Here is a 26,620-nt window from a genome sequence, read left to right on the forward strand (position 1 = left end):
CTACTGCGTGAGAATGAGAGATAATGGATCTACTTTCACTTTCGCTCTTGGATAGAGAAACCTTTACGCACAGACATCAATTAGCCTATAAATAAATACTTTTGTTTGTTAAACGCAAATATTCGTTTCAAAACTATTTCTAAATTCAGTTCTAATTTCCAGCAAACGAATAAATGAACAATAATAACAAAATGTGCTCAAAAACCTGAGTTATATCCTAAAACACATGCTGTGCCCCATATAGTCTAAAACCTGACAGGTGGACAAATCTAAGCTTGTTTTTAATAAAACAAATATAAATATTGATATAATAAATAATACTGCTAATAATATTAACATCATACAAAATTAAATTGTTATGTATGACCTGAAAAAGCCTCCCGAGATGAAGAAGGCATAAAAGCAGTGATTTTTCATATTTATGTAGGCTAGAAAATATGTTTTGTAATATTTTAATCCTTTATATTTATATCCTATATCTATTCTTATTATATCCTATATATATCCTTAATATTTAAATTTTTTTATATGTAAAGATATTTGCCTATTGCTCTCTTGTGTGTATTAAGCAGTGTGTAAGCGAGGTGCAACTCTGCGCCGGAGTTTAGACCGGGTTAGTTTTGGTCTAATGAAAAATCTATTATAGTTTCTCAAAATAGCAATGCGCCAGCAGTCCGCCTCAAAACACCTTCCTTTCTAGACCAAAACGCCTATGGGCACACAAATAAGCGCTAATGCATTTGCTATTTAAACAGCGTAGCGCAACGCCTCAAAACCACTCTTGCGCCAAGCTGAAACTACAAAAAGACTATTGCGCCGTGCCTTGCGCCCTGCGCCGGGTGTATGATAGGGCCCGAAGAGTTCAAATGCAAAAGCCTCTTAATGCCATAAGAATCTATGAGCATTTTTCCCTGTGCAGTTTCAGATAGTTCACTGTTATGAAGATAAATAGGTTATTTCATTGCATTTAAAGTCAAATAACAGCATGTACACTACCTGACAAAAGTTTTGTCATTGATCCCAGTTGTAAGAGCAGCAGATAATAACCCGACTTCCAGTTAATCACTTGGAAAAGTGTCAAAAGGTGGATTTTTCTGATGAATCATCTGTTGATCTGCATCCCAATCATCACAAATACTGCACAAGACCAACTGGAACCTGCACAGACTCAAGTTTCTCACTGAAATCAGTCAAGTTTGGTGAAGGAAAAATCATGGTTTGGGTTATATTCAGTATGGGGGCGTGCGAGAGATCTGCAACATTGATAGTCTAAGATATCAAGACATTCGTGCTGCCCATTACATTACAAACCACAGGAGAGGGACAATTCTCCAGCAGGATAGCGCTCCTTCTCATATCTCAGCCTCCACAGCAAAGCTCCTGAAAGCAAAGAAGGTCAAGCTGCTCCAGGACTGGCCAGCCCAGTCACCAGACATGAACATTATTGAGCATGTCTTGGGTAAGATGAAGGAGGAGGCATTGAAGATGAACCCAAAGAATTTTGATGAAGCCAATTATGATATGGGGATGATCAGGAGGCCATGATAGACAGGCCAGTGGGCAGATTTGGCCAGGATGCCAGGGTTAAACCGCTACTCTTTTTCGAAGGACATCCCGGGATTTTAAATGACCACGGAGAGTCAGAACCTCAGTTTAACGTCCAAACTTGTTCTTGGAAAGCCGGTGTCCTGCAGATTTTGGCTCCAACCCTAATCAAACCCACCTGAACAAGCCAATCAAGGTCTTACTAGGTGTATTTGTAACATACAGGCGGATGTGTTGAGGCAAGTTGGATCTAAACCATGGAGTGACACCGGCCCTCCAGGACTGGGATTGGTGACCCCTGCATTATCATCAGCATCCTAAATCCTTGAAAGCTTTTAATATTTAGCTTTTTTTTTTTTTAAAACATAAGTATATTTATATCTATTTATGTGTGTATTATATTATCTTTGCATCAAATTACAACAAACAAATTACCGCTCGTGTGAGGTGTTTCTGATGTAGAGTGTATGGACGTGGTTCTCTCTTCTGGCTGCCGTTATCCGTCTCACACTATTGTTTTTCCTTTTTCTTAAAGTCATGATAACACGATCGTGGGGTTGCACGGTGGCGCAGTGGGTAGCACAATTGCCTCACAGCAAAAAGGTCGCTGGTTCAAGCCCTGGCTGGGTCAGTTGGCATATCTGTGTAGAGTTTGCATGTTCTCCCTGAGTTTGCGCGGGTTTTCTCCGGGTGCTCCGCTTTCCCCCACAAGTCAAAAAACAAAAACAAAAAACAAAAGGGCCTCTGCTGTGTAAAACATATGCTGGATAAGTTGTCGGTTCATTCCGCTGTGGTCACCTCAGATTAATAAAGGGACTTAGCCGAAAAGAACGAATACCATCATGGAGTTTTTCTTTTATTATATCAGCAAATAGGACTGTAAAAAAATGATTTGTTCACTGCATCGAAGTTTACCAACTATGACAACTTCTGCTACTCAGAAACCCGCAAATGTGAAAAGGCTCCGTTGCTTTGATAAAAAAAAAAAAAACAAACAAAAAAAAAAAACGCTACCATAATTCCATTAAATGTTGAAGGCAGCATTCATCTGGCACGCAATCTGGGGTTGCATTTTAATGGTAGCACAAATGAAAGCTCATTCGCATAAGGTGACACGTTTTACAGTCTTTTTAAAGCATCTATTTTCATCCTGGCCCAAACACCTCTGGCCTTCCCCGCCGCCTCGCTGCCAGGTCATTTAGCAGACAGCAGGACACGCAGAGTCCCAATAATGCCTCCACACTGAGCCATGGGCGACGGAGGAGGAGCAGACAGCGTCACTTAGCACTTTATGGATCATATTTCCTCCACACTAAAGCTCAGATTTATTGGCCCCGACTGAGCAGTGCCTGAATCCAAAGAGTCCCGTCTCTTTATCAGACTCCAGCACAAGGAGGCATTATAATAAAAAAAGGACAGGAGTGACCCCTGTTCCCAGGAAAGAGGAGGTAAAATTAACACAGGGAAATAATTAACCTTATCCGAGTCCAGGCAGGCTTGTTTACGGTCACCCTGTAAAGACAGCTGGGTGTCTGGTCCTAAAGGGTGTATGGGGTGCTTATCTGGTCACAGTCAAGGAGGCTGTATTCGGTGTAAACGTTAGGTTATCCACTGAGAGGATTTATTAAAGTATTCATGCTTGTTTCTGTAGCGCTTTTACAATGTGGATTGTGTCAAAGCTGCTTAACGTTAGAAGTTCTAGTAAATGTCAGTCCAGTTTTCAGAGTTGAAGTTCAGTTCAGTTCAGTGTGGTTTAATTTTCACTGCTGAGAGTCCAAACAATGATGAACAAATACATCTATCTGCAACTCTAAAAACCAAGCAAGCCAGTGGCGACAGCGGCGAAGAACAAACTTCACCAATTGATGAAAGTGAAGGAGAAAAAAAAAAACAAGAGAAACCAGGCTCAGTTGCGCACGACTATTTCTCCTCTGGCCAAACTTCTTGTGCAGAGCTGCAGTCTAGATGCCGGAGCCTGGAGAACGCTGGAGGCCCATCGTGGAGAAGCAGCAGGTGTGAGTAGGTCACCGACTGGTGTTCAGGCTGGCCCACAGGATCAATGCGGAGACTTGTTTGTCACGGTGGTCTTTCAGGAAGCAGTCTCAAGCTCTCTGCTCCTCCATGAGCAACAGCATCTGTTCAGGATACAGCCTGGTCCAGGATTATGGATACCTTGGTATCATTTCTTCACGGGTTTTTGATCGCATCAATGACACTGCATAATCTCTGGAGGCCTGAGGATGAGGTTCCCTAGGTGGAAATAGAGAACAAAGAAAATAATTAGCTGCTGTTCATAGTGTATTTAAACAAGGAAATGAAGCAAATCTATTTGTGCAAAACTATTTTTAATGTGTTTGGAGCATGAGCTGCCTCACTGTATAAAAAAATAAATAAATAAATAAAAAATAATAAAAATAAAACACACCCATACACACTTCCAAGAAAAATCCATAGTTTTATGGTTTATTTCTGGCAGGTGGGGTAACTGTAAAATATCAGATATTAAAATACAAAAATTTCCTTAAATTAAAATTTCAGTAATTTAATGTCCGTTATTTTACTGTAAATTTCTGTAATTTAATATCTGATATTTAAGGTTTATTTCTGTAATTTAAAATCTTTTATTTCACGGTAAATCTCTGTAATTTAATATCTGATATTAAAGGTTTATTTCTGTAATTTAAAATCCATTATTTTTCGGTAAATTTCTGTAATTTAATATCCGTTATTTTACTGTAAATTTCTGTAATTTAATATCCGTTATTTTACTGTAAATTTCTGTAATTTAATATCCGTTATTTTACTGTAAATTTCTGTAATTTAAAATCGGTTATTTTACGGTAAATTTCTGTAATTAAATATCCGTTATTTTACTGTAAATTTCTGTAATTTAATATACGCTATTTTATGGAATATTTTTGTAATTTAATATCCGTTATTTTACAGTAAATTTCTGTCATTTAATATCCGTTATTTTACAGTATATTTTTGTAATTTAATAAATTCCGTTCTAATTTCCAGAAAAGGAATAAATGAACAATAATAACAAAGTGTGGTCAAACAACTGAGTTATATCAAGACACACGTCCTGTTATTATGCCCCATATGGTGATGCAGAAGTCTTTAAAATCGCACAGGAGGACAAATCCACACTTGCGTTTATTAAAACAAATATAAATCTGCATATAATACATAATAACATTATACAAATGCACATTTTCAAAAATAATCTGAAGAAGGCATGGAGGCAGTGGTTTTTATATTTATGTAGTAAATAATAATTTTTATAGCATTTTTATTCATCTGTAAAGATATTTGTGTATTGCTGATCATCCTGTGTGTATTAAACAGCGTGTAAGCGTTTGAACCTGCATAGACGCATAAGTAATGCGCTCTGAGCTGGATTTTAGAGCAGCTTTTAGCTGGTCAATGCCGCAGTCTGTTTCAGTTCATCAAAATAGCAACACACCAACAATCCTTCTTAACACCCCTCCTTTATAGACCAGCACACCCATGAGTCCACAAAGTGACACAAATAAATTTACTATTTTAACAACGTGGTTCAAAACGTCAAAATGACTTTTGCGCTGGTCTGAAAATAGCAACACATCATGTCAAAAATATCTTGCGCCTTATTGCGTCGAGTGTGTGACAGAGTTTGTCCAGTTTGTTTTGAGCAACAGGCTGTTCTGATGGCAGGACGACGTCTTCGACTAGACAGAATTCCTCACCCATGTGTTGTGCCCGGACGGCCCGGCCCGCAGAGTAACATTCTTCCTGCAGAATAAATAAAACACTAACGGGACACAAACGAATGCATCTCGCCGAACATGAGGTCACTGTGACGCGCACCACTCCCCCAGAGCCCGGTTCCGTGTGCTCAACCGCGTAGATAAATTATCTGTTTGTTTTTGTTAACTTGACAGCAGGAAAGAGCTGGGATTAACAAGTGCAGGGCTCCAACGCAGCCAGCCTCAAAATGGTTGTGCAACCAGGCAACTGCTAGGACACACACACACTCGCACACACACACACATACACCACTCCCAGAAATGTGAACATGCTGTTGTAGATGTATGGACAAGAGTTTGTGTAATAGCCCAGTTGCTTGACCTGAATATTTTAGCTGACAGAGTACAACATGTTTGGAAGTTCAAACCATGAGCACATGCGCCTTTTTACAGCCCATATGGAAATCTGATATAAATGAACATTATAATTATTATATTTGAAAAAAAATAAAATAATAAATAAATAAATAAATAAATAAATAAATATATATATATATATATATATATATATATATATATATATATATATATATATATATATTAATTGTAAAATTATTAATAAATATGAATAAATAATGATATATTAATATAATAATATAATAATAATAATAATAATGATAATAATAATAATGAATGAAATTAAACACATTTAACATTTGACATTGTTTTATTTCGAAATGTAAGCCAATATACAGTTGAAGTCAAAATGATAAGCTCTTCTGTGAAATTGTAATTTAAAAAAAAAAAAATTCAATAAATATATATTACTATTTACTTAATATATATACACTCACTGGCCACTTTATTAGGTACACCTGTCCAACTGCTCATTATCGCAAATTTCTCATTTCTAATCTGAGTGTGTTATGGTTATTGGTGCCAGACAGGCTGCTCTGAGTATTTCAAAAACTGCAGATCTACTGGGATTTTCACAACCATCTCTAGGGTTTACAGAGAATTGTCAAGAAAACAAATTCTTAGCACACTTTGGGTTCATTAGTACCAATTGAGCATGGTGTCAACACCACAGCTTACCGAGTAAGTAAGTTGTACTGAGTATTGTTGCTGACCATGTGCATCCCTTTATGAGCACAGTGTCTCCATCTTCTGATGGCTACTTCCAGCAGGATAACACACCATGTCATAAAGCGAGAATCATCTCAGACTGGTTTCTTGAACATGACAATGAGTTCACTGTACTCAAATGGCCTCCACAGTCACCAGATCTCAATCCAATAGAGCAGCTTTGGGATGTGGTGGAATGGAAGATTCACATCATGGATGTGCAGCCGACAAATCTGCAGCAACTGTGATGCTATCATGTCAATCTGGAGCAAAATCTCTGAGGAATATTTCCAGTAGCTTGTGGAATCTACGCCATGAAGGATTAAGGCAGTTCTGAGGGTAAAATGGGGTCCAACCCGGAAGTAGTAATATGTACCTAATAAAGTGGCCAGTTAGTGTATGACTAACTTGATAACTCCTCTGTTTTGTCTTACCACAATGACAGTGAGTAATATTTAATTATTTATTTTAAAAATACTAGTATTCAGCTTAAAGTGCAATTTTAAATCATGTTTAATTATTAATAAATTGAAAAATATTTAGGATTCTTAATGAGGCTAATAATGTAGACCTTACTTTTTACCTTAAAAAACATACAAATAAAAAATATTGTGCTGATTTGAGCACAATAAAATATGATCATGCCTTGATTTTTAATGATTTAATTAAGACAGTAAGGTCTGACTTTGCCTAGACAAAAAATCTTGTCACTGAACAGAAATAATGTCCAGTATAGAATATAAAGTCCTGCTGCAGTGGAGACAGAATGAATATTGTGTCTGACTCCATCATGAGCTTGGAGGACTACATCCATACATCTCTGACATGACTCACATCACTGATTAATAAAGTCATCTGGAATGCCAAAGAAAGTCTTCTTGCAGGACTCCCATGCTCAATAATGTTCATATCTGGTGACTGGGCTGGCCAATCCTGGAGCATTCCTTCTTTGCTTTCAGGAGCTTTGATGTGGAGGCTGTATGAATGAATGAATGAATGAATGAATGAATGCAGTTCTGCACATGGCTCATGTGTGGAGTTTTTCAGGTATTAGTGTCGTCTGATGATTCCTGGGTTTCTAATGGCTCCGCAGATTCTCAGTTGGATTGGGATCTAAGCTTTGGCTGGACACTCGACGTGCTGTTCTTGAAGCCCTCCAGTTGTTTGGCTGCAAGATAAACTTCCCCAGAGCTTTTAGCAGATCTTTTCTTCCTTCTGTTTTAACACAATGCTCAGTCTCAGATGATGAAAAGCAGAGCGTGATGCTTCCACCAACCAGCTGTAGCTACTGTACGCTGACCTCAGACAAGAGAACATTGTCAAACTTTGTAATGCATCAAACTTCGACCACACACATCTATCTTCATTTTCTTTTCGGCTTAGTGCCTTTATTAATCTGGGGTCGCCACAGCGGAATGAACTGCCAACTTAGCCAGCATATGTTTTATGCAGTGGATGCCCTTCCAGCTGCAACCCATCACTGGGAAACACCCACACACTTATTCACACTCATACACCGCAGACAATTTTGCCTATTCAGTTACCCTATAGCACATGTGTTTGAACTGTGGGGGAAACCGGAGCACCCGAAGGAAACCCACGCCAACATGGGGAGAACATGCAAACTCCACACAGAAATGCCAACTGACCCAACTGAGGCTCGAACCAGCGACCTTCTTGCTGGCAACTTTAAAAAGATATGATTATTCCTCAGACTATACCCACATAGGAAATATCTCTGGCCCAGCTCTGGCCCATTCAATCAGCTTTTGCTTGGCCCACATGCCGCAGTGAATTACGGTACATGACTGGACCAAGTCTGGCTTCCAGACAAGGGCCAAACGTGGACCATATCTGGGCCAAGTCTCAGCCAAGTTAATAACTCATAACTGAGCCTGAACTGGGCCAGATAAGTTGGTGTGTCACGACTGCAATGAAATTGATAAGTCCATAAATCATTGCGCTTTAGGCGTGCTATGGGCGTATTTTTTTTTTTCGAGGCGATCTGATTGGTTAAATTATTTTCTTTATTTGAAAATAATAAAAAAATAAAAATGTGGGTCAAAATAACTCAAACTTACATGGCCAACATCAATTATTAACTTCTGGGTCGAATACTACATTTTACATCTGGGCCACATAACAATTACTAACATCTGGGCCAAATATCAGTTATTAAGATCTGGGCCGAATCTCACATTTGACATCTTACCCACATAACAATTACTAACATCTGGCCCAAGTATCAAATACTAACATCTGGCCCAAGTATCAATTATTAACATCTGACCCACATATCAAATACTAACATCTGGCCCCATATCAACTATTAACATCTGGGCCAAATACTACATTTTACATCTGACCCACATATCAAATACTAACATCTGGCCCACGTATCAATTATTAACATCTGGGTCAAATACTACATTTTACATCTGGCCCACATATCAAATACTAACATCTGGCCCACGTATCAATTATTAACATCTGGGTCAAATACTACATTTTACATCTGGCCCACATATCAAATACTAACATCTGACCCACATATCAAATAATAACATCTGTCCCATGTATTAATTATTAACATCTGACCCACATATCAATTACTAACATCTGGCCCAAGTATCAATTATTAACATCTGGGCCAAAAACTACATTTTACATCTGGCACACGTATCAAATACTAACATCTGGCCCACATATCAAATACTAACGTCTGTCCCACATATCAAATACTAACATCTGGCCCCATATCAACTATTAACATCTGGGCCAAATACTACATTTTACATCTGACCCACATATCAAATACTAACATCTGGCCCACGTATCAATTATTAACATCTGGGTCAAATACTACATTTTACATCTGGCCCACATATCAAATACTAACATCTGGCCCACGTATCAATTATTAACATCTGGGTCAAATACTACATTTTACATCTGGCCCACATATCAAATACTAACATCTGACCCACATATCAAATAATAACATCTGTCCCATGTATTAATTATTAACATCTGACCCACATATCAATTACTAACATCTGGCCCAAGTATCAATTATTAACATCTGGGCCAAAAACTACATTTTACATCTGGCACACGTATCAAATACTAACATCTGGCCCACATATCAAATACTAACGTCTGTCCCACGTATCAATTATTAACATCTGGCCCAAATATTGTGTGCCGCCTTAAAGACGGTGCCTCTATGCCAAACCAGGGCCATGTTTGGCTCACATGCTGTATGCCAGTGCCACAGGAATGCCTGCTGTGCCAGATTTATGCCAAATCTGGGCCAGAATTCTTTGCTATCTGGGTATAACCGTACAACCAAAACCTATATTCGTTGCATTCCTAATTGTTACGCAGTTTAAAACATATGTCTGAAAGTAGAAGAAGCCCACTTGAGCTATACACTGATTTTGTTGTATTTCGAAATGCAACATTTAAATACGTTTGTAAGAAAAGCCACATTGTACAATGCACTGATGTTATGAAGTTTCAAAATACAATATTTTAACATTTTAATGTAGAAAATACCAGCATGAGCATGGGTGTCTTAAGGAAAAATACAGCATATGTGCTCTTATATGATGTTGTGTCATCACTAATAATGCAAGTCATATTTCTCCAGCCCCTCATTAGGAATGCATTTCATGAAAAGGCCCCCATGACAAACTAATTGAATAGCCCTGGTCTGCAGGTATAAAAAAGCTGCATAAGACTCCTGGTCGATTTATTATTGCGAACAGTGTGAACAGGCAGTAATACACCGTGAGCTTTGGGTTATGGGGTTCCCTGTACAAGGTGCTGATGAGCATTCAGGCAGAAAGACCCCCCAGTTCAGCCATTAACATGCTGCGACCTCTGACCTCTCACCTCTGACCTGATAAAATGGAGCCCTAATGGAGGCCAGACGCCAGGCGACACTGTGCTCCATGGGAAGGACGAGCGTCCTTCGCTTCTCAAACACTCACTGAAGCAAAGGAAGTTTGTACAGCCGACTCTGGAGCGGAGCTATTTATAAAACGAGCAATCCTTTGCTAAAATTAATAAATACGCACAATTGAAGGCATCCTGTTATTTTGTGGCCAGCACTGAGGAAGTTATTTTGTGGTACACTGATAATTTTGGTTAGAACAGCAGGCTATAAATACTGTCAGCACCGCTCCCTCCCAAACTCCAAACGAAAATCCGGTGTTTAGGAAAACAACTGCAGGGGGAAAAAAAGATGGAGGTGGAATCTTTCGGGAGCAGGAGATTTGAAGGAAGACTCTTGTGTCTGAGTGTAGACTTGTAGTGGGATTTACTGCTGATTACAGTGAAAGTTTCTGAACCTAAACCTGTAAAAGTTTCTGAGCTGTAGTTACTGTAGAAGTTGTGACAAATGTGACAGAATGTGACAAAATGACCCACTTTATATAACGACTCTTTACTAACATTAAAATTAATTTGACAAAATGCACTTTTTGTGGAATTTAGTTATAGGGTCTACTATTATCGGATATTTTAATTAGACTATTAACTTGCTAACTAAACAACACATCAATTTAAGAGTGGGTACATTATGTTGTACGTTTCAGATGACAAAAAATCCACTAGAGGGCGCTGTCTACATGTTTACGACTCTGAAACACCTTACTTAGGGTTCATTTTATTGTACGTTTCAAATGACAAATCCACTAGAGGGCGCTGTCTACATGTTTGCGACTCTGAAATATGTTACTTCGGGTATGTTTTGTTGTATGTTTCAGATGACAAACCCACTAGAGGGCGCTGTCTACATTGTTGTGAATCTGAAATACGTAACTTAAGGTATGTTTCGTTGTATGTTCCAAATGACAAATCCACTAGCCAGCTCTGTCTACACATTTGTGAGTCTGAAATACGTTAACTAGGGTACATTTTGTTGTATGTTTCAGACCACAAATCCACTAGCAGGCGCTGTTTACATTCATGCGAATCTGAAATACGTTACTTCGGTTACGTTTTATTGTACATTCCAGATGACAAAGCCACTAGTGGGCGCTGTCTATATTATTGCAAATCTACAATGCGTTACTTTGGGTACGTTTTTGTTGCACGTTTCAGATGAAAAATCCTCTAAAAGGTGCTGTCTACACTTTGGCCACTCTGAAAAACGTCACGTAGGGTACGTTTGTTGTATGTTTCTGATGACAAATCTACTAGAGGGCGCTGTCTACATTATTGCAAATTTGAAAAACGTTACTTAGGGTATGTAATATTGTATGTTTTTAGATGACACTAGTTAAATTCACTTAAATTCACTAGTGGACGTTGTCTACATTGTTGTGAATCGGAAATACATTACTTAGGGTACGTTTTGTTGTATGTTCCAGGTGACAAATCCACTAGAGGGTGCTGTCTACATGTTCGTGACTGAAAAACGTTATTTAGGGTATGTTTTGTAGTACGTTTTAGATGAGAAATTCACTAGAGGGCGCTGTCTACATTATCGGGAATCTAAAATACGTTACTTAGGGTACGTTTTGTTGTACGTTTCAGATGACAAATCCACTAGAGGGCGCTCTCTACATGTTTGTAACACAATACATTACTTAGGGTATGTTTTGTTGAACATTTCAGTTAACAAATCCACTATGAGAAATGAGAAATTCACTAGAGGACACTGTTTACATTATTGTGAATCTGAAATACAATAATTAGGGGTCGTTTTGTCATATGTTCCAATTGACAAATCCACTAGAGTGTGCTGTCTACACTTTTGTGACTCTATGTTAATTAGGGTACGTTTTGTTGTGCGTTTCAAATACGCATTCTTGTACACATACAAGCGAAGGTGACACTTATTGTACAGATCAGCTAGCAAACCACCCTTCCCTAAACCCAACCAATAGTGTTTTCAGAAGCAGATGTTAGAGAAAGTTCATTGCAGCCACATAGTTTTACTTTGATTTTACATCTATTTTGTGGGAGAGCGCTTCATCGGAACCTGAGCACAAAACCATACAAAGTGAGCTACTAGCAAACTGAACACGCCAGAAATTTTGATATATGGAGATAGATAGATGACACAAACGTTTTCATTACAAATCACAGACAGCGTTCAGTTGTTTTGTGGTGTTTATTTGCCGTTGCGCAAAGAACTGCACAAAAATAGTCCTTTGTTCATCAATAATATGCAACTCAGGCTCATTCTGAAAACGTAGTCCCGTGGACGTTTCTGGAGACTGCAAGTTATGTAGCCGGAGGTACGTATGGTTGCATTTCATTTTCTAAGCGAATGCTACAGGGCGGTATGACGTCGTTCCTTTTCGCTCTTATAGGCTGAACGTTTACCTCCATGGAGGGCTTTCCCGCCGCAACCAGTTTGTCGGGTTAGCTCGTCGTGTACGTCGGCGGACTTGAGACGCCAGAGAGGAGTTGACGACAACGACCGGGTTCAAGTCTGGGGAGGAGCGGTTCCAGAAATCAGGTAAGACAAAAACAGAATCCAAAAAATAAAGTGAACAAGTTCATAACACGGTGAGAATGTGGTAAAATCTGAAAACGTGGTAAAACTCAGACAAGGGCTTTTCTTTTTTTGGACGACTTTTGTAAATTGTTGGTTGGGTTTAGGGAAGTAAGCGGGTGAGCAGGTCAATAGGTAAAACTGGTTGGGTTCAGGGAAGGAAGAAGGGGGTCAGCTGATTGGCCGGTCGCCCAGTCAATCATTCAGCCAGTCGGACAGACGGTTGTTCGACAGCCTCTGGTGAGTTTACGTGAGAACAGCGCGGGCGTGAACGGCACTCCTGAGAGACATTTGAGATGCGAAAAAGTGCAAACAGCGGACTCTCGCTGATTCACGAAAACAAAAAACGCAAAAATACATACCTCCCGAGACGTATTCCGCGGTCTCCAGAGACGTCCACGGGGCTACGCTTTAAGAATGAACCTGGGTTGATAATATGACTCTCTAAATATCATTAGTGTGAAAAGAAACAAATGTTGTTATCGTCATACTGCCCCTAGTGATTATTTTACTATATTACAACACGTTTTTGCCAATGCCGACTGAAGCACGTAGTTCCAATGAGTCTGTGTTGAATATAATTATGATTAAAGACCTTTCTTTTTTTTAATACAGGGCATAAACCTGAAACATGAACAAAACTCTTCAGCTTTTGGCTGTGTGTTAAATCATTGAACCAAGCAACTGACCAAATGTTTTGGGGAAAACAAGAAGTGTGTTGGGGCATCTTAGTCTTCTTGGTCTGCTTTGTTCAAACAGCAGGAGTGGCTGTTGAAAGAAGCTCTTTTTCTGGGCCGGGTTGTTTGTTATTTGATGAAGCTCAGTCTACAGTCTTGTCAGTTGACCATAACTCAAGTGAGCATTGCCGGCCGCTCCACTCAATTATGAGCCAGCAGCAGACGGGTTAGTTAGTGTTGGTTAGGTGGGAGAACCCAGGGGTCAAGCCCCAATCAACACTCCCCCCTACTGCTCTGTCAAGTGCCATTTCTACTGACGCCAGTGCCATAAAACTCAGCCCAAAGTTAAAGACACTCAAAATGGCTTTAATGACTCTGCAGTAAACAATAGAATAATAAACACAAGGAGATTCCCAGTGTCTGAGAATAGCAGAGGCCAAATTCAGATGGTTTAGAATTTACAACGCAATCTCACGATAATTCAAAACTTTTGGATTTAGTGGTTAATTCGTATGAATTCGTACGATATAATTCGTAAAATTTAGTACGATTTGCTCATCCCCCAGTGACGGTTGGTTTTAGGGGTGGGGTTAGGTGCCACGCCTCCTTTTTAAAATCGTACAATTTTGTACGACTGAACTCGTACGAATTAGCCACTAATCTGAAAACACGGAAAATACTTATGTTTTCTTGTGTGATCAGCCTAAGATTTTAGCATCTCATATCTACTATTTGCTTGTTAAGTCTAAAGTCGCAGTTTCCAGGTCGAAATTAGCTATATAAATGATCTATATAAATAAATATTTAAAATCAAACACTTTCCTAAACATGTACTATGCACACACATGACGTCATCGTCTTCACAGAGTCTCATTTTCAGGTGCTTTGTAACGTTGGTGGCCTTTTCAAATACTTCTTTGTTTGTTTGTTTGTATACTTTATTGTCCCTCAAGGGGAAATTTTCTGTAGACTCACCCGGCACTTCAGCAGGTTCTGACACAATAACAATTTAAAAGAGGAAGTCAACAAAAAAAAATGACACACACTATTGTTCAGTGTTCAATAGTCTGATTGACACTGGAATAAAAGAGTTCTTAAATCTGTTCCGTTTCCAGCGGAAAGTTCTGTATCTTCTCAAAATTACCGTATCGTCTGAATAGTTTAAAATAAGGCCCCGTTTACACTAGTGCGTTTTAGTTTTAAAACGGCGTTTTATAATGAAAACGATCCGCGTCCACACTCGCGTTTTACCCAGCGTTTCTGAACTGCTCTCCGTCCACACCAAAACGCTGAAAACACACATCACGTGACCACACACACACTCTCGGGCAAGCACTGCAGCCCATCTACCCAGATGAGAGCTCTGCTAGTCGGACTTCTCGTCAAGTATCTCCCGCTGGATCTAATCTCACTATATTTATTAAACGGGATATTTCATTCATCTTGTTGTCTTTATCTAACGACATATTCCCTGACTTTGGTCATTGGAATCTATTACTTGTTCTCAGGTAACGTGTTTTGGCTGAGCGCAAAGATAAGTTAATGATTAATGTAACCACGTAGCCTATTCTGTATATTGACTGATCGCTTGCCTTTATTTCCTATAATGTATAAACTTATTGTATGTTATACTTTTATAATGGCCATTATCGATTATTAAAACTGATATTCAGCAAAAGAGAGGGTGTGTTTCGTATTTTCACTGAAATTGAAAGGAGGCAGTTGTTATCGGCTCCGTTTTGTTATAAATATGCACACAGTGAAGATGACGCTCATATATGCAGCACGACGCCTCAACATTTCTGCTGTCTAAGTTGCTAATATTAAAATGAAAATAGGCAGTTCCTTAAATCACGTTTACATTTTATTGTTGATAAAGTGAAACAACGAAGCCAGGGTGATGTGAATGAAGTTATAAAGTACACTGTTCCCTTTGAAGATTTACCCGTGTCCTCGGTATAGTCTGTTTTCCATATCAAACTGAGAAGAAGAGACTGCAGCCTTGATCAAACTTGCAAAATCTGAACTTACACGGAGAGGATGCAGGACTGAACTGTGTGTCAGGCTACTTAATATTCAGGAAAAGCCCCAATCAGAGAGGCGAATGTCTGCAGCCCCGCCTCCGTTTTCAGATGTCTCCGTCATCCACACTGAGACGGAGCAGCAGCGTTTCAGAATGAAAACGGCCTCTCCAGCGTTTTCGAAACGCTCCGTTTTCGGCGCTCGAGAACTCCGGCGTAGTGTGGACGGTTGGCGTAACCGTAGCAAAACTTATGCGTTTTCAAACTAAATTGCATTAGTGTAAACGGGGCCTAAGATTCTGTGAGTGCCTGCTTGAGCACTCATTAGTATATAGAGTAAATAAAAGTGATGAGCTCACACAACCCTGAGGAACACCAGCACTACTATATTTGACTTGCGACAAACTATTATTAACTTTGACTGCCTGAGTTCGATTTGTTAAAAAGGATTGATACCATTGAATAATTGTAGAGTTTACTCCTAAGTTTTTCAGTTTCCTAGTTAAAACATGTGGTTGAACTGTGTTAAAGGGTCATGACACCCCCCACTTTCGGTTAAAGTCTACTTTAGAATTTTTTCAAAAGATGCATGATTAATGGGCGGAGCTCCGCGAGCATCAGGCAGGAGTGGGCGTGGCCAGCAGGGGAGAACGTGAGCGAACAACTGTTGTTGTCAGTTAGCTCACAAAATGAGACAAACCGTGAGGAGACGCATGAGTTTATACTTTACAAAGTTAAAATGCAAAGAAATGAACTGATTTAGTGCCCTGCTACACTTGTTATTCGTAATTTTATATACACATAACCACAATTTATATCATTATAAAGATAAGTGTGTTCATGTAAACACTATAAATGAGGATTTTCCCTCAATGCCCGTATCCAGCAGACTCAGTGCAGTTTTACTCAGTTTTAACCATTAGTCCTGCCGGTAATATAGAGGATTTAGGCGAACACAGCAGCACGGCGATGTGTCTGAATGTGAACGAACTCCTGATAAAAGACAGCGTCCGCCATTCTCCAATTCTCGTGCTGCTCTCCCGAAAAAAATGCTAGCAGCACACACACAGCTTTGCTGTATGATCGGCCCTGACAAGATCACGGGGGAAAACATGCAACAAACCCTGTGGATCATGGAAACAAACGCATATGAGCCTTCATGAACGGCTAAATTCTGCAAATTAGTTCTTCTAATAGGATAAGAAAACTCGGCTATGAATAATAATGAGAAACCGACGCGTCATCATTGCACTTGCAGTACTGCGCTACGTTGCCGATTTTGATCCCGCCCCAAAAATCATTTTAAACCCGGAAGCTGAAATTAGCTGACAAAAGCTCAAAATGATCCAGTTTCCCCCACAATTAAAGCTGACAGGTGCTAACATTGTCTTAACTGATGCCCAACACACACAAATCTGTTAATATAAAAAAAAAAGTTCTCCAGTGTGTCCTGAACCTTTAAACGCAGAGCTAAAATCAAAGAACAGTACAAGTGCATATGCATCAGGGCCTTCTAAATGATTTAAAACAAAGTGCATCAGACTCTTGATGGCATCACATGTACCTACTCCTTTGCTATATGCAAACTGAAGTGGATCAAGTTTTGTACTAATATTCTCTCTTCACACTGACACCATAAACTTCTCGAACTTTTCCGAAATTTTTTTAAACTTCCAACTTTAAAGCTTTTTTCATTCATTTATTCAAGCCATATCCGATCTGTGCCACATGACAGAAAAAAATCGTAATTGAGTCACTTGGACCATGCAGTGTAAATGCGGCCTAAGTGCATTGAGTTGCTGCCATGTGATTAGAAATTTGCGTTGACGAGCTGGTAGACAGGTGTACCTAATAAAGTGGCCGGTGAGTGGATGTCTGTATGTAATAACATATTTTATTGTAATGCAACCTTTTGTAAAGCTGCTTTAAAACAGTTGTTATTGTAAAATGTGCTACACAAATAAACGAATTGAACTGCGTTGTGTCAGCTCATTTTAAAGAAGTAGTTAGAACAAACTTCAAACATCGAGTGTAATAAGTCACTTGCTAATAGTGAGAATTGGCCCCTATACTAAAGCGTTACACAAATTAACGTTCATGTTAGCAACGTCACATGATCTCTTTAAGGAAAAGTACGTCTAACATTCATGCCAGCCACTGCTGTGTTTTCGCTAACAAGTCAACATTCAGACGGGGGCATAAACAGCTTCCTCCGTGTCGTCCCAGTGTTGGGGCCCCCAGTGGAGCAGCAGGGGCCGCCGTGACCTCAGCCTGCAGCCGCAGGACATGAGCTGGAGCCAGCTTGGCTTGTTTAGGGCTTGTTTATGGCCTCTGAGAGCCAGGAAGTGCCGCCAGGGATTCCTGTTGGACCCGTCTTGTAGTTAATTTTACAGCCACTCTTTATTTACCGATAGTTACACTCGAGCCCTTGTCATTCGTAAAGGAAACATGCAGAGTTTGGGCTTACGGCTGACACCCCCAACCTCTCTGCCTCCTCTGTCCTTCCTGTGCTCCTTCAGGACCTCTTCCTCTGGAAATTAAAAGGCGAGATGTGTTCACGGTGCTCATTGCCTTCAATCCGTCTAAGATTGTTTATTCATTCATTGTCCTTCAGCTTAGTCTCTATTTCAGAGGTTGCCACAGTGGAATGAACCGCCAACTATTCCAACATATGTTTTTACGCAGTGGATGCCCTCCCAGCCACAACCCAGTACTGGGACACACCTATACGCTGGCATTCACACACATTTAGTTTATTCAATTCCCCTATAGCGCATGTGTTTATACTGTGGTGGAAACCGGAGCACCCGGAGGAAACCCACACCAACACGGAACATGCAAACTCCACACAGTAATGCTAACTGGGACTCAAACCTGCAACCTTCTAGCTGTGAGGCCACAGTGCTAAACACTGAGCCATCAGGATTGTTTATTCCTGTTGTAATATGTTGCATTCTGGGGCTGTAAACATTCAGCTTTATCACCTGTCATTATGCTTTAGAAACTGATTTTCCAAATATAGAAAAAGTCATAACATATTTGTCACATGATTGAGGTGTTCAGCCAATCACAACATTGTAAAAAAAATCCATAAAATGTACAGTGAAAATGGCAGCTGGGGTTGCCAGAACTTTACCTTTTAAAAAAGCAGTAGAAAACATAAATAAAATATATATTTTTAATGGTAAACTACTGTATTTTCTATTTAGAGTATAGTGTTATACACTTCTGTAGGGACGGGAAAGTCATATGGTGAACCAATGCTCATCTCAGGAACATGCTCAATTTTTCTCATAGGAAGGCATTCAGCCAATCGCAACATTGCAAAAAATAAAATTCAAAAAAATTTATAAAATTGACAGTAAAAAATAAATAAAAACTAAATGTGGTTGCCATAACTTAAAAAATATATATATAGATTAATATATGGTGTATTTTGTAAAAAAAAAAAAAAAAATACAAAAATTGATAGAATCAAACAATCCCTAAAGTTTACGGCAAACTACCATATTTCATTAATTTATAGTGTTTTACACCAACGTTTTAGTCTAGCTGTCGTTCCTGCTCTCCTTCGGGTCCTCTTCCTCTAGAAATAAAAAAGTAAGATGTGCAATTTTGCTGTTTAAAAAGTTGTGGAAACAAAAACAAAAATATCCCAGGTTTACGGTAAACTTTCGTATTTCATTAATTTATAGTGTTTTCAACAATCTTTTACTCTCCCTGTCCTTGGCATAATTTCACGATAAAAAAACGGTAGAAATCATGAAAAACAGAAAGAGTCATACCATTTCTGTCACATGACTGAGGTATATATCCAATCACAACATTTAAAAATCCAGAAGGTTTACCGTAAAAAAAAGCGGTAAAAACTATCAAAACACCAAACAATTACAGTAAACTACACCGTAAAAAGTGTTATGACAACAAATATTTTTATGCTGCTTTAACTTATTTTGATAAGCTGCCAGAATTTTAGTTAAAGTTGTAGAAACCCTGAAAATCTAATATTTTACAGTAAACTACTGTATTTTATTAATTTATAGTGTCACACACCAATGTTTTAGACTCTCTCTGCTCCCTCTGTCCTCCCTGTTCTCCTTCAGGTCCTCTTCTTCTGCAAATATGAAAGAGCGAGATGTGTCCACGATGGAAAAAAGTGGTAAAAGAAAAACTGTAAAAAAAAAAAACATTAAAAAATAAAACTCCACTGTATAAAATGTATGATAAAAGGTAAAGACAACAATTATTTTTATGTTGCTTTGACCTAATTAAAAAAATAATACAAAGTTTAATTTAATATTTTTGTAAGTTTGGTTGCTAGAATTTTCTGTTAAAAAAAGCGGTGGATACCATCAAAAATACAACCTTTTACTGTAAACTATACAAAGATTTTATCACAAAAATTGAAGACAGCAAATATTTTTTATGTTGCTTTAACTTATTTTGATAGGTTATACAAAGTCTAACTTAACATTTTTAGTCAGTTTGGTTGCCAGAATTTTTTGGTAAAGCTGTAGAAACCCTTAAAAAGGAAATTTTACAGTAAGCTACTGTATTTCATTAATTTATAGTGTTATACACCAGTGTTTTAGACACTCTCTGCCCCCTCTGTCCTCCCGGTTCTCCTCCAGGTCCTTCTCTTCAGGAAATATAAAAGCGAGATGTGTTCACGATGAAAAATATGATTAAAAAATGGTAAAAAAATCTGTGAAAAAAAGCGGTAAACAGTTAAAAAATAAAACTTTTAATGTAAAATCCACTGTAAAAAATGTTATGATAAAAAGTAAAAACAATTATTTTTTATGTTGCTTTGACTTAATTTATAAAGTTATACAAAGTTTAATTAAATATGTCCTCCCAGTTCTCCTCCAGGTCCTTATCTTCAGGAAATATAAAAGTGAGATGTGTTCACAATAAAAAAAATGGTAAAAAATCTGTGAAAAATGCGTTAAAACCATTAAAAAAAATTACATTTTACAGTAAATTACACTGTAAAAATGTTATGATAAAAAGTAAAGACAACAATTATTTTGATGATGCTTTGACTTATTTTAATAAGTTATACAAAGTTTAATTTAATATTTTAGTCAGTTTGGTTGCCAGATTTGTGAGTAAAAAAACTATAGATACCATTAAAAAATAAAACATTTTACTGTAAACTATGCAAAGATTTTATCACAAAAACTGAATACAACAAGTATTTTATGTTGCTGTAACTTATTTTAATAAGTTATACTAAGTTTAGTCTGTTTCATTGACCGAATTTTACAGTTAAATTGGTAGAAACCATAAAATCTAATATTTTACAGTAAACTACTGTATTTTATTAATTTATAGTGTTACACACCAATGTTTTAGACTCTCTCTGCTCCCTCTGTACTGCCTGTTCTCCTTCAGGTCCTCTACTTCTGCAAATATAAAAGCGAGATGTGTTCACAGTGCTAGTGATATCGTTTCTTTCGATCAGCATGCCGAGTGCAGACAGCAATCCCTGGTCATCGGAGCGGATTGTTTATTCCTGTGGTAATATGTTTAATTCTGGAAAGGATGTTTTGATTTGCCAGCAGGTCTGTTTTTCATTGGAGATCAGCTCAGCGGCCTGCAGACTAACACAGTCTGAACATGTCTTTGTTCAAGACACAACGAGGACGAGACTCCAGATGTTTCAGCGTCTTTAATGAAGGACCCGGAAGCTGAGCGATGAGGTCAAGAATTGATCTAATCCAAACATTTCAAACTGGGCAAATAAAAATGCAGATTATGAATCAGCAAGTGTTTAGTGATGGGACGTCCAGCCCGTTTCCCTCAATCACAATTGTTGGGTCGCTCTAAATGCTCATTCAGCAAACTTCTGCCCTTTATAAATAGGGTTTATTAAGCACGTAAACACAAACACACACACACATATAGATAATAGTAAATATAATGATTATTTCGACAGATCTGCTTCCCAATTTTTCATTCCTAAATCAATCCAATCTAATATCAACGTCTAATCATGTTACACCTTGACATTGCGTGGACGTTACCACTATGACGTCTATCAGACATTGGATTTTGGTCATTTTCAAACAGCCTAAAATACACCATTTATTAATGTAATTTGACGTTGTTTTCGGGCGACAAAATAACGTTATCCTGGCTGGACAATAAATTTGGGTCACCTGACTTCAATACTTAAATTTAACCTAATATTACCGTCTTATGATGTTGTGTGCCTGCTGTGTGCGGATTTAAAGATCTGGGTGTCATATTAGACAGCAATTTAACTTTTGAAAATCATATCTCCCATGTCACAAAAACTACCTTCTTTCATCTGAGAAATATTGCTAAGTTATGAAAGTAACTTGGAAGTATGTTATCCATCTCAGATGCAGAAAAGCTAGTCCATGCTTTTATGACTTCTAGACTGGATTACTGTAATGCTCTGTTCGCTGGCTGCCCAGCATCCTCTATTAACAAACTTAAGCTAGTACAAAATGCAGCTGCCAGAGTTCTTACCAGGTCTATAAAATATGATCATATCAGCCCAATTGTATTCTCCTTGCACTGGCTGTCTGTTAAGTTTTGTATTAAATTTAAAATATTGCTTCTCACCTATAAAGCTCTAAATAATCGAGCTCCTGTTTATCTAACCAACCTTCTGTCTCGCTACAATCCAACTCGCTCTTTAAGATCTCAAAACTCAAGGCTTCTGGTAGTACCTAGAATAGCAAAGTCCACTAAAGGAGGTCGAGCCTTCTCATTTATGGCTCCTGAACTCTGGAATAGCCTTCCTGATAATGTTCGAGGCTCAGACACACTCTCACAGTTGAGCCTCACATCTGTCCCAGCATTCAATGACATGCGTGTGTGTGTGACTGAGCGGACCTCATGTGACAGATAAGAGCGGGCCGAGTAAACAGGAGCTCAGATAACATGCTGATAGACTGTTCCTGTACTTCCGCTTCTGCATATTTGCCATCTGATCAAGTGGGCAATGAGTGTGTGTGGGAGTGTGGAGACAGAAGACTCGCAGACTTGTGTCCGTCTGTGCAAAAGCTTAAAAGCAAAGTCACCTGATAAACCGCAGCACAGATGCTGAACTAAACCAAGAAATAAAACACTAGACTGTAAAAAGAGATTCGATACTTTACTTTAAAGGTCCCATGAAATTAAAAGACAGTTTTTTAGATGGTAAAATCAGTGTTGTTAGTATTTAAGATAGATTTAAAAGCTAGTGTGCTCCAAAACAGTGACAAAATTTGCGTTTAGGAGATATAAAACCGGATATTAACATGTAAAGCCTGCAGTTTGTCTCTTACACCTAAATGAATCAACGTTTTATACATACTCGTTCTTCAGCTACTCATCAAATCATCTGGCCAATCAGATGCTCTCTAGTATCTGACATGCCCCACCCCCTTCTTCTCAGTTGGTGCTCTTGAGCTCAACCTCTCACTGGCAGAGCTGTAATCAAAACTAAAAGCTATTGGCTGTTTTTTTTTAAAAGGGAGGAGCTACACTATGTCCCGCCTTTCTTCGTGTTTTAAGATTACGTCAAACAGAATAAAAATGATTACAAGATGAATTAAATATCACGTTTAACAAATATAGCGAGATTAGATCCAGCGGTAGATCCTTGATGAACCATCCGACGTGCAGAGCTCTCACCTGGGGTTTTGTGCTCGAAGCACCCGCTGACTGCCTGGAGCTCAGACGGGCGCATAGGCTTCAGTGTGTGTGTGGTCACGTGATGTGCGTTTTCAGTGGTATAGTGTGGATGGAGAGCTGTGGTGTAACACCAGTGTGGACGTGGATCATTTTTATCCTAAAACGCTGTTTTAAAACTAAAATGTATTAGTGTAAACGGGGCCTGGGTCAAGGCTAAATTCAACCAGGATAGCTCCAAAGTCCCAGCTTAATCCCTTGTCTTACTTTTGTGCAATACCCCTCAGGTGCTCTGCATTTCGGTTCAAAGTAAACACGAAAATACGTATTTGTGCAAATAAATGACATACAGAGTCAATGCAAATGTGTAAATGGTGGTGATATATTGCCACGTGAAATACGTGAAAAAAGTTGTTTGTGGCTAAAGAACCTGCATCAATCGGATCGACCGTACATCATCATCCTCATCATTTTCATCCGCCTATCCGGGGCCGGGTCGCGTGGGCAGCAGTCTTAGGAGAGAACCCCAGACTTCCCTCTCCCGAGACTCTTCCTTCAGCTCCTCCCGAGGCTTTCCCAGGCCAGCTGAGAAATATAGTCCCTCCAGTGTGTCCCGGGTCTTCCCCGAGGCCTCCTCCTAGGGGGGACATGCCTGGAACACCTCCCTAGGTAGGTGTCCTGGAGGCATCTGCAACAGAGGCCCAAGCCACCTCAGCTGACTTCTCTCGATGTGCAGGAGCAGCGGCTCTACTCCGAGCTGCTCCCGGGTGACAGAGCTCCTAACCCTGTTTAGAAGGGTGCAGCCTGCCACCCTACGAAGGAAACTCATTTCCGCCGATTGTATCTGAGATCTTGTCCTTTCGGTCATGACCCAAAGCTCATGAGCATAGGTGAGAGTAGGAATGTAGATTGCCCGGTAAACTAAAAGCTTTGCCTTTTGGCTCAGCTCTATCTTTACCACAACGGACCAATACATAGACCGCATTACTGCTGCCGCTACACCGATCCGCCTGTCAGTGTCAAGCTCTATCCTTCTCTCACTCGTCAACAAAACCCAGAGATACTTGAACTCCTCCACCTTGGGTAAGGACTTTCCTCCAACCTGGAGAGGGCAAACCACCTTTTTTCGGGTGGAGCACCATGGCATCGGACTTGGAAGTGTTGATTCTCATCCCGTACAGATGAATATCTATCTATCATCCCGATCTACAGTACAACGTCAAATAATCCAACTTGAGCGGAAAATTTTGCTTAGGGTGAGCAAAATAATCTTATTTCAAGATAGGTTTGCTTGTTTTATGGAAAAACCCAGTTAATATTGAATCATTATTCCTGAAAACAAAACTTTAATTTTTTTAAATAGAATTCTATTGTTGTTTTATTGCTCTTGTTTTATAGTACGGTGTCCTTGAGTTGCCAGAGAGGCGTCTTTAAATCAAATGTATTATTATTGTTATGGGCATCACGGTGGCGCAATAGGTAGCACGATCTCCTCGCAGCAAGAAGGTTGCTGGTTTGAGTCTCCGCTTGGTCAGCTGGCGTTTCTGTATGGAGTTTGCATGTTAGAGTTTTCCCCACCGTCCAAACACATGCGCTACAGGGGAATTGGGTAGGCTAAATTGTCCGTAGTGTATGTGTTTGAATGGAAGTGTATGGATGATTCCCAGTGATGGGTTGCAGCTGGAAAGGCATCCGCTGCGTAAAAGGATAAGTTGGCGGTTCATTCCACTGTGGCGACCCCAGATTAATAAAGGGTTCAAGCCAAAAATGAATGAATGAATGTTAGTATTATGTTTTTTACTCATCTAGATTTTCTTGATTTAGGAATATGTAGATATTTGGACTAGAAACACTACTAAAAAGCCTAATTAGCAAGTGCATTTCTTTTTCAGTGTGTGGCCAGTCTGAAACAAATTGCGACTTGTGATTTGCAAGAGCGCCAAAACTTTTGCACACTAAAGAAAAGCGCCAGGAGTCAAACGGCGACATTCCCTTTCCTTCTGATCCCCTGATGTGTGTTTTTCTGGACGACGCTGTTTCCACATCCAGCTGGGTCATCAATCACACGGAGAGCAACGGCGCAAACTGATCTCAGATCTGCTGCTTCCCCATCAAAAGCTGTAATTATGCGCCTCAGGTTAAACCGTGGACTACAATCCTGACACTCCACCTGAATAAGCAGCAATAAACACGACAGCAAGCGGATGTGGAGCTGTAGGGCAGGGGTGAGGGGAAAACACACACATGAGAAAGAGGAAAGAAAGAGGGACAGTGGTCGAATTCAAAGAAATAAATAATGCTGTATCTTAAAATATACCCCTGATGTGAAATCGGCATCAAAAAACGTCAAAAATGCTCAGTTTGACCTTGACGTCTTTTTGACATCAACACTATGATGCTGTTTTGACCTCTAAAACAACCTGTGTTGGGGAGTAACTAGTTACATGTAACGGCGTTACATAATGTAATTACAAAATAAAAGTAACCGTGATTTGTTACAGTTAATGAGAATGTAACGGCGTTACGGAATTTATTTACAAAATAAAAGTAACAGTAATTTGTTACAGTTACTGAAAATGTAAAGGCGTTGCGGAATTTAATTACAAAATAAAAGTAACAGTGATTCGTTACAGTTACTGAGAATGAAACGGCGATACGTAATTTAATTACAAAATAAAAGTAACAGTGATTCGTTACAGTTACTGAGAATTTAACAGTGTTACATAATTTAATTACAAAATAAAAGTAACAGTGATTCGTTACAGTTACTGAGAATTTAACAGTGTTACATAATTTAATTACAAAATAAAAGTAACAGTGATTCGTTACAGTTACTGAGAATGTAATGGCGTTACGGAATTTAATTACAAAATAAAAGTAACAGTGATTCGTTACAGTTACTGAGAATTTAACAGTGTTACATAATTTAATTACAAAATAAAAGTAACAGTGATTCGTTACAGTTACTGAGAATGTAATGGCGTTACGGAATTTAATTACAAAATAAAAGTAACAGTGATTGGTTACAGTTACTGAGAATTTAACGGCGTTACGCAATTAAATTACAAAATAAAAGTAACAGTAATTCGTTACAGTTACTAAGAATGTAACGGCGTTATGTTATTTAATCACAAAATAAAAGTAACAGTGATTGGTTACAGTTACTGAGAATTTAACGGCGTTACGCAATTAAATTACAAAATAAAAGTAACAGTAATTCGTTACAGTTACTAAGAATGTAACGGCGTTATGTTATTTAATCACAAAATAAAAGTAACAGTGATTCGTTGCAGTTCTTGAGAAAAATTTATTTAAATTAGTTACTTATGAAAATTTTAAAGATTACAAATGGGGTTACAT

The 26,620-nt window shown here is 38.8% G+C and overlaps 1 long non-coding RNA gene across 4 annotated transcripts; it reads right to left on the minus strand.

Moving 5' to 3' along the window:
- Positions 1–3,144: 3,144 nt before the first annotated feature.
- Positions 3,145–22,464, minus strand: LOC141379923 (uncharacterized). 4 transcript variants are annotated; one of them, XR_015520808.1, is made up of 4 exons: positions 22,420–22,464; positions 20,958–21,101; positions 19,664–19,724; positions 3,145–3,795 (listed from the first exon to the last, which is right to left on the minus strand). It is a non-coding gene; the product is annotated as an uncharacterized LOC141379923 (long non-coding RNA). The 4 variants fall into 4 exon arrangements; XR_015520810.1 differs by lacking the exon at positions 20,958–21,101 and having other exon boundaries at positions 22,315–22,464; XR_015520809.1 differs by lacking the exons at positions 20,958–21,101; positions 22,420–22,464 and having other exon boundaries at positions 19,664–20,315.
- Positions 22,465–26,620: the final 4,156 nt, after the last annotated feature.

Source organism: Danio rerio, chromosome 21 (assembly GCF_052040795.2).
Source record: "Danio rerio strain M-AB ecotype USA chromosome 21, GRCz13ab, whole genome shotgun sequence".
Lineage (NCBI taxonomy): Eukaryota > Metazoa > Chordata > Actinopteri > Cypriniformes > Danionidae > Danio > Danio rerio.